This window comes from Triticum urartu, unplaced genomic scaffold (genome assembly GCF_003073215.2).
Source record: "Triticum urartu cultivar G1812 unplaced genomic scaffold, Tu2.1 TuUngrouped_contig_7574, whole genome shotgun sequence".
Classification (NCBI taxonomy): domain Eukaryota; kingdom Viridiplantae; phylum Streptophyta; class Magnoliopsida; order Poales; family Poaceae; genus Triticum; species Triticum urartu.
Genome location: NW_024118431.1, coordinates 1 through 6,912, shown reverse-complemented (window position 1 = coordinate 6,912; position 6,912 = coordinate 1). Strand labels below are relative to the sequence as shown.

General features: G+C 38.0%; 1 long non-coding RNA gene across 1 annotated transcript; it reads left to right on the top strand.

The window, feature by feature from the left end:
* Positions 1-231: 231 nt before the first annotated feature.
* On the top strand, positions 232-4,122 carry LOC125531599. The gene is made up of 3 exons (XR_007293353.1): positions 232-426; positions 493-2,518; positions 3,594-4,122. It is a non-coding gene; the product is annotated as an uncharacterized LOC125531599 (long non-coding RNA).
* The last annotated feature ends 2,790 nt before the right edge of the window (positions 4,123-6,912 follow it).

Sequence of the window (6,912 nt, the reverse complement as noted above, 5' to 3'; positions counted from 1 at the left end):
TATATATGAGTGTTTGCGCCTGTATTGTGTTAAAAAAAACTTGCTTATATATCTTCATATCTATTATTTTTGCATTGTGATAATTACTGTTATTTTATTTTATACCCACCCATCATTTTTACTACTACTTGTGTAGCCCGTGTATCAATTATAACGGGATGCTATAGACCTAGTGGTTGTGATGTGGGTCCATTTGAGTCAGTAATAATGCTACCACTCTGTACTTTTTATTTTTATCTCAGAGAAAACAGACGTACATGTTACCCCTCCCTCCAGGCTCCAGTAAAAAAAAGTCCCCTGTTGGCTTCGCTCGAAAAAGGATAAAAAAGTCCATCCCCACCAGGCTACACATCCAGATGCGCCACCGCACCACCGCCTCCGATTCGCAGCCGGGGATGGAAGATGTCGTTGCTGACCTTCACAGAAGTAATTCACAGGCTACCTAGCTCTAATCGTTGGTTCTTTTCCTCTAATTTCTGTTTGCGAACATAGGATGCAAGCCCTAATCATGGAGATCCGGGGTGGACCAAGAAGCAGGGTCGAACTCTTTGAGTTGGGTGTTAGGTCGTTGGTAGCAGGCCATCCATGTCTTGGCGGCATTGAGAACAAAAAAATGGTTGCTGGAGGGAGGCTGATTGTGATGGATCTGAGCAGAGGAGACACACCGGCCATGGTCCATGAGAAGTATGTATCGGAGTATATCCGTATAAGCATATTGGGGGAGAAATAGCTATTTGCAGCCTTTTTAGTTGCTCATGTTTTTGGATTTGTACCAATGTAAGTGTTGTACTTCATTGTGTCCTTTCTAATGCAGATTATCTTATGTGCTTCCTTCTAGGATATTATATTAATCTTGTGTTTTAGGAGATGGTTATGCTATTGAAGATTTTCTCATGGACTTCTTAAATTGAAAAGGCCATAAGCTACCAGTTCACATGATAATTTGGTAGCTGAAACTTTATTATTTTTTGGCTGAAAATAAATATGAATTTTCAAAATTAGACAAAAGTCTAAAAATTTAGAAGTGTGTACTGTGAATAAATAAACCACCTTTTTATCAAGCATGTGCTGCTTGTTCATTCCATGTTTTAACACGGTGCCCACCCCATCGTCCATCAATTCCTGTGTAAGATTTATAGTTAGAGAATTGTAAACATGATACTTTATTTTTAAAAGAAAACACCTTTACCTGTAAAAGACCAACAAAAGTGCATGTATGAATGTATTTGAAAAGAATTACAGTTTGCATCACACTCTTATCATATGATAAGATTCTTCTTATCTTGGTAGCTGCCAAGTACTCATACTATATCTACGTAAATAAATAGTCTGCCTTTACTATTCGTAAGCTACTAATCAATCGATCTTTTGGATAAATTCCTTGTTCACTTAGGCCTTCCATTTTCCATAGGCAAATATCAGAGTCTTCATCTTCAAGAGTTGTAATTACCTTTTACTTTTGCATGCACCAGTTTTTTGTTCTCGCAGGTATTTTTGCTTTCTTTCTACAACACTTGTCTCGGTGCGTCCATCCTCCAAGACACCTAATAATGCAATACATCTTCGTTTATCATAGTCATTGAGGAGTCCATATGATGATGATATTTTGTCTCAATGCCTATCTTTGTTCAGCATAGTCCCATTAATATCGTGTGGTTCTTTTTTCTTAGGCACCAGTACACATAACCTTTTCCTTTGTCGGTCATCATTATTCTGTGACTGCAAAATGAAATGCATTTAAGAATAATACATGCTTAAAAATCTAAAAGTGTGTATGGTGGAAACATTAATCTCCCTTTTAGCTCGCATGTCTTGCTTCTTCGTTTCTTGTTCCAACACGGTGTCCACTTCGTCATCTATCAACTGTTTGGCATACTGCAAGATAAGTCAGTGAGTAAGAACAGAAAAGATAGCACTTAGTTAATTATTTTGATGAATTAAATGCACCTTTACCTCCTCAGCTTTATTATTCAAGTACAACATCTCTAGCGAGGCATAAATCTTCTTTTTACTGCCTAGTTTTGCTTGCCAAAAATAAGAATACTATTGTTGAGCTTGAATCTAAAGATAATTTAACCTCGCCATTAGATGACAGACATCGCGCATCTGAGTCTTCATTGTTAAACGTTGTATTTTTTTTACTTTTTCTTCGATGTGTTATTAGTAGACCAGAATAGATAGTGTTTCATACTTGTGAAGAAGATCTTGAATTTTGGATATATCTAGATCCCTATGTATTCTTCGCACATGTTGACTTTATGCACAAACCCATCAACAATTAATCTATTACATATTTTTGTTTTGTAATTAAAAGATGAGATTTCGAAATTTATTGGACTTACAATTGCATTTTTGCACCATCGTTTAGGTCACTGTAAGGACGGTTTGGTTTTGGAGTACATATTCATCCAAATAATAAGCAAACATTCCGATATTGTAACTTTGGTTTCATCCCAAGATGTTAAGCCTGAAAATTTAATGCCGACCGCAATGGAGGAAGTTAAAACTTAAGACATTGGTATACACTCTGCACTTACTCTGGTATTGGAAAATAAATATCACGGATATATGACGGTTTGGGGTTCTTTGTTGTTTTTTTTGTTCCATATGCTTCATCTGGGTAAGTAGTCCCATGACATCTTTCAATTTGGTGATTAATTACCTCATAGTTATAATGATTGATTAAACAAAAATCTGATTTATAACTGTAACATACCTGAGCATTGCTTACCTTCATATGCTTCTTGTTGTAGTATGACCTTGGTATCAGACTCAAAGTAGTAATTAAATTCTGAAAAACTTTCAATAATCCTACATCTGTCAAATTGGTGATTAATTGCCACATAGGTAGAGTGATGGATTAGCCCAAAATCTGATTTACAACTATGACATACCTGAGCATTATTTATCTTCTCATATGCTTGTTGTGGTATGTCCTTGCTAGCAAACTCAAAGTAGTAGTTATGAAAAATTTCTGATTATCCTTTCACCTCCTTTCTCTGTGTATTATATGCAAACTTTTTCTAATATCATTGCTCAGCGGGCCATATTTTGTGCCTCCCACAATCTATTGCTAAATGAATAAATATATTTCTTAGTTATCCTTTGATTTATAAGTATCCATCTAATTTTTACGTATGGTAGCATGAGTTGTTTGGTCCTCTATCAAAATAACTAAACTATATACTTGTCAACTGTTGTTTGATACAATAAAATAGTCCACATTTCAAATTGTATAGAACAAACCTGCTCATCTGTCAAGATCACATCAAGACTCACTCATCGATTGTTTTTGAAACAATAGAATAGTCTGCAATTAAATATGTATAGCATAAACCTGTACATCCATCAAGACCACATCAAGGCTCATAAGTTCATCGGTTGTAGGATTGATTGTATCCCATGTTCTTGTTACTTTCACTTAAACATCCCAGTTTTGGTCTCTTGTTGAAGTCTCTCAGCTTCTTGTATTCCCTAGCATTTTCACTTCAAAAGGATTAAAAAAGTAGTTGTCAATTGATAACATAAATATGAAGATTTTAGCTGAAAAAGTGAGTTCATAGTAATAATAATTACTAACCTTGTTGATTCAGGTGAGAAGGAAACTCAGATGGCTGGGTGTAACTTCTATAGAAATCGAGTTGCATAACATTTCATAATTTGGGCTGGCTTCGATATTTGTTGTGCGCCGAGTCTGAACATCTTGCGTTAGAGTCTGTTGGCTTCAATTTTCTTGGTGGTGGCATAGTCAAGTCATGGCATCGTAGAGCTGAATGGCTTCAGTTTTCTTGGTATGGTGCTGAGTCGCGAGTTGCTGGGGATTTCCATGGTGGGCGTGTGCTGGCTGATGGCTGCGGCAGGCTGTATTTTTATGGATGAGTTCTTGCCGTTGTTTTTATGGAGTCCTTGTATGTTTATATTTCCAATTAAAGGACATATGTGACAACATGATGATGGAAGCGGCCAGCCGTGTATTTTAATGGTGACCGTGTCCGTATGCACTCCTTTGCATGTGTATGTGTTTACGTGCTCTTGGCTTACCGAGTTAGGTACGTGTCCTTCCAAGTTCTGATTAGGCATTGTATGTGACAATTGTTGACACGTAACTTCTACTTTTTTCAATCCGCGTGTTGTGTTTTTTTTGCCGAAAGCATTGTTTCTGAACCGGTACGCATAAAGATGTGACAGTTCAATTTGCCGACACGTACATATTTACATGTTACGTAAAATCTTTAAATCCGAGCCATTGTTACTCTGATCAAACGGTGGTAATAATATAAGTCTATGTGGATTAATGTGGTGTCTTATTTGTCTTCTATTTTAATTATATAATAGATAGATAGATTTAAAGCCCATTTGCATTTTTCTCGAAATCCGCAGACTTGTTGAGCTGGGTGAAAATATCATGTTGGGCTGGACGGAAAAATGTTATAAAAACATAAACACATGATTGCACGTCTATTACTGCATTGGTCAGTAAAATCTTTGCAAGCTTATATACGCAATCACTAGCAGTTAACTTGTCAAGTTATATAAAAACAATTATTATTTTTATTTTGTAAGAACTTTTGATATATGAAATAAAATATCATTTTAATTTGATGAGTTAATAGGATGTGAGGTATTATTATTTTTTAAGCTAGACATGGGACAGTTGAGTTGGTTATAGGGAAAAGTACTGGGAGAAAACTCAAATTACATCGAAAAAGAAAGTGGGAGAAAATTCAGATATAGGATTAATGAAAACCAAAAATAAAGGAAGTAGGAAGGTCTATAAAATGGTTGGACGAACGAGAGGTTTAACGGAACCTTATGTTGTTTCTATTATATATATATGTAATAAAATAAGATATATATATATATACTATTATAGAAGGGAAAACATAGGTTCAGTTTTGCATTCTTATAGAAAAATAGAACTGAGTTGTGTGTCATCTTGAAAAAACAAACATAACTTGGGCTGTTGATGTTATAGACAAGCTAGGCTGGGAGGCCTAGAGGCCGCTTGATACCTGCTGGATCCAAAAAAGTTGAAATATGTTGTGGGTTGTGCATGTTAAACAACAAATCCTAGGCCATGGACCTGGTGGGCCCGGGACTAACAGCCGCTCGATGAACAGTCGTCTCATGGTTCCTCTTGTTTTGCTGACCATGTTGGGAATGACAGACGGGGACGCCATGGCAAGAGCAACAAGGCAGAGGACGACGTCGAGACCTCGGACCGAATGAACCGGAGTGGGGGAAGACGCAGGCAGAGGGGAGTACAAGGGTTGACTTGTGTAGCGACCAGACCTCAAACAGTCTGATCTCTATGCTCCTGTGTCATCCCTGGATCAGTAACGCTGACACCACACAGTACTATATATATATATATATAGGGTCGCGCTATTCGTCATCCTGGGTGAGGAATAGTTATTCTTCACCCCCCTCTATTTTACCATCAATGTCCCGTAATTTTACGTTCCGTAACTTTTCTCTTATTTCCGACGTAAAAAGACACCGTAAGAAAATATATAATCATTGTAAAAATATTTTATGTTATGTAAAATTACAAATATAAAAAACATAGTGTAAAATACACATGAACTACAAATTTTCTTGTCTTATGACCTATATTTTTATTTTGTTATGCCAAATTTTACGTAATGAATCAATAGGAATGTAACTATTTAAATTGCAAACATAATTTAATTATGAAATTATCGTAAGATTACCTCGGGTGAAGAATAACTTATTCTGCACCCTGGGTGATGAATAGTAACACTATATATATGTGTGTGTGTAATAAAATAAAATAATATATATATATATACTATTATAGAAGGGAAAACATAGGTTTAATTTTGCTTTCTTATAGAAAAATAGATCTGAGTTGTGCATCGTCTTGAAAAAACAAACATAACTTGGACTGCTTATGTTATAGACAAGCTAGGCTGGGAGACCCAGAGACCGCTTGATACCTACTGGATCCAAAAAAAGTTGAAACATGTCATGGGCTGCCCATGTTAAACAACAAAACCTAGGCCATGGACATGGTGGGCCCGGGACTGTCAGCCTCTCGATGAACAGTCGTCTCTCGATTCCTCTTGTTTTGCTGACTATGTTGGGAAAGACAGACGGGGGAGCCGTGGCGAGAGCACCAAGGTGGAGGACGACGTCAAGACCTCGGACCGAACGAACCAGAGCGGGGGAAGACGCAGGCGGAGGGGAGTACGAGGGTTGACTTGTTCGGTGCAGGGTGGACCGGTGGAGCTGCCGCCGCTGGACAATGTGTGGGAGTAGATGGGTGGCCTGGCCAATGCCATAGGCTATGATGGGTCACCGAGGCGTGCGCGGCAGCGCCGCCAGCCGTTGTATAGGAAGAGGACGAAAGATTGAACAAAAAAAAAGAAATACAAATGGATAGGTGGTTGGTCCCATATGTTTGTGTACGAGACCTGCTGGGTCCAGCTGAGAACGGGAATATGTTGGGAGGAAGGAGATTTAAAGCACAGCAACCGAGTGAACTAGTTACATACATAAGCAAATAGCTACTAAAAAACAAACAGGTTAATGGGTTTTTAGAAGAAATATTTTGAACAAAACAGATAATTACGACACATAGGCTAATGCATGAAACACTCAGATGATAAAGGTGCTTAAACAGATAAAGTACAACATCTAGACCTTCCTGGCACCCTCGATCATGACGCCACGGCTGTCTGTGTACTCGTCGGTTACGGGAAGCAGACACGCACTCATGTCCAAGATCCGCGTGTACATGTCATACCATGCGTATGCATCCTTGGTCGCGTAGGTTATGTAGGCTAGATTCAGAGGTACCTCCCACGTGTTCAGGTCCTTGGTATCGTTGTCTTCTTTCATGTTGGCGTATCAGGGGTCGATGATGGTCTCGGCGAGGTCAACCATGGA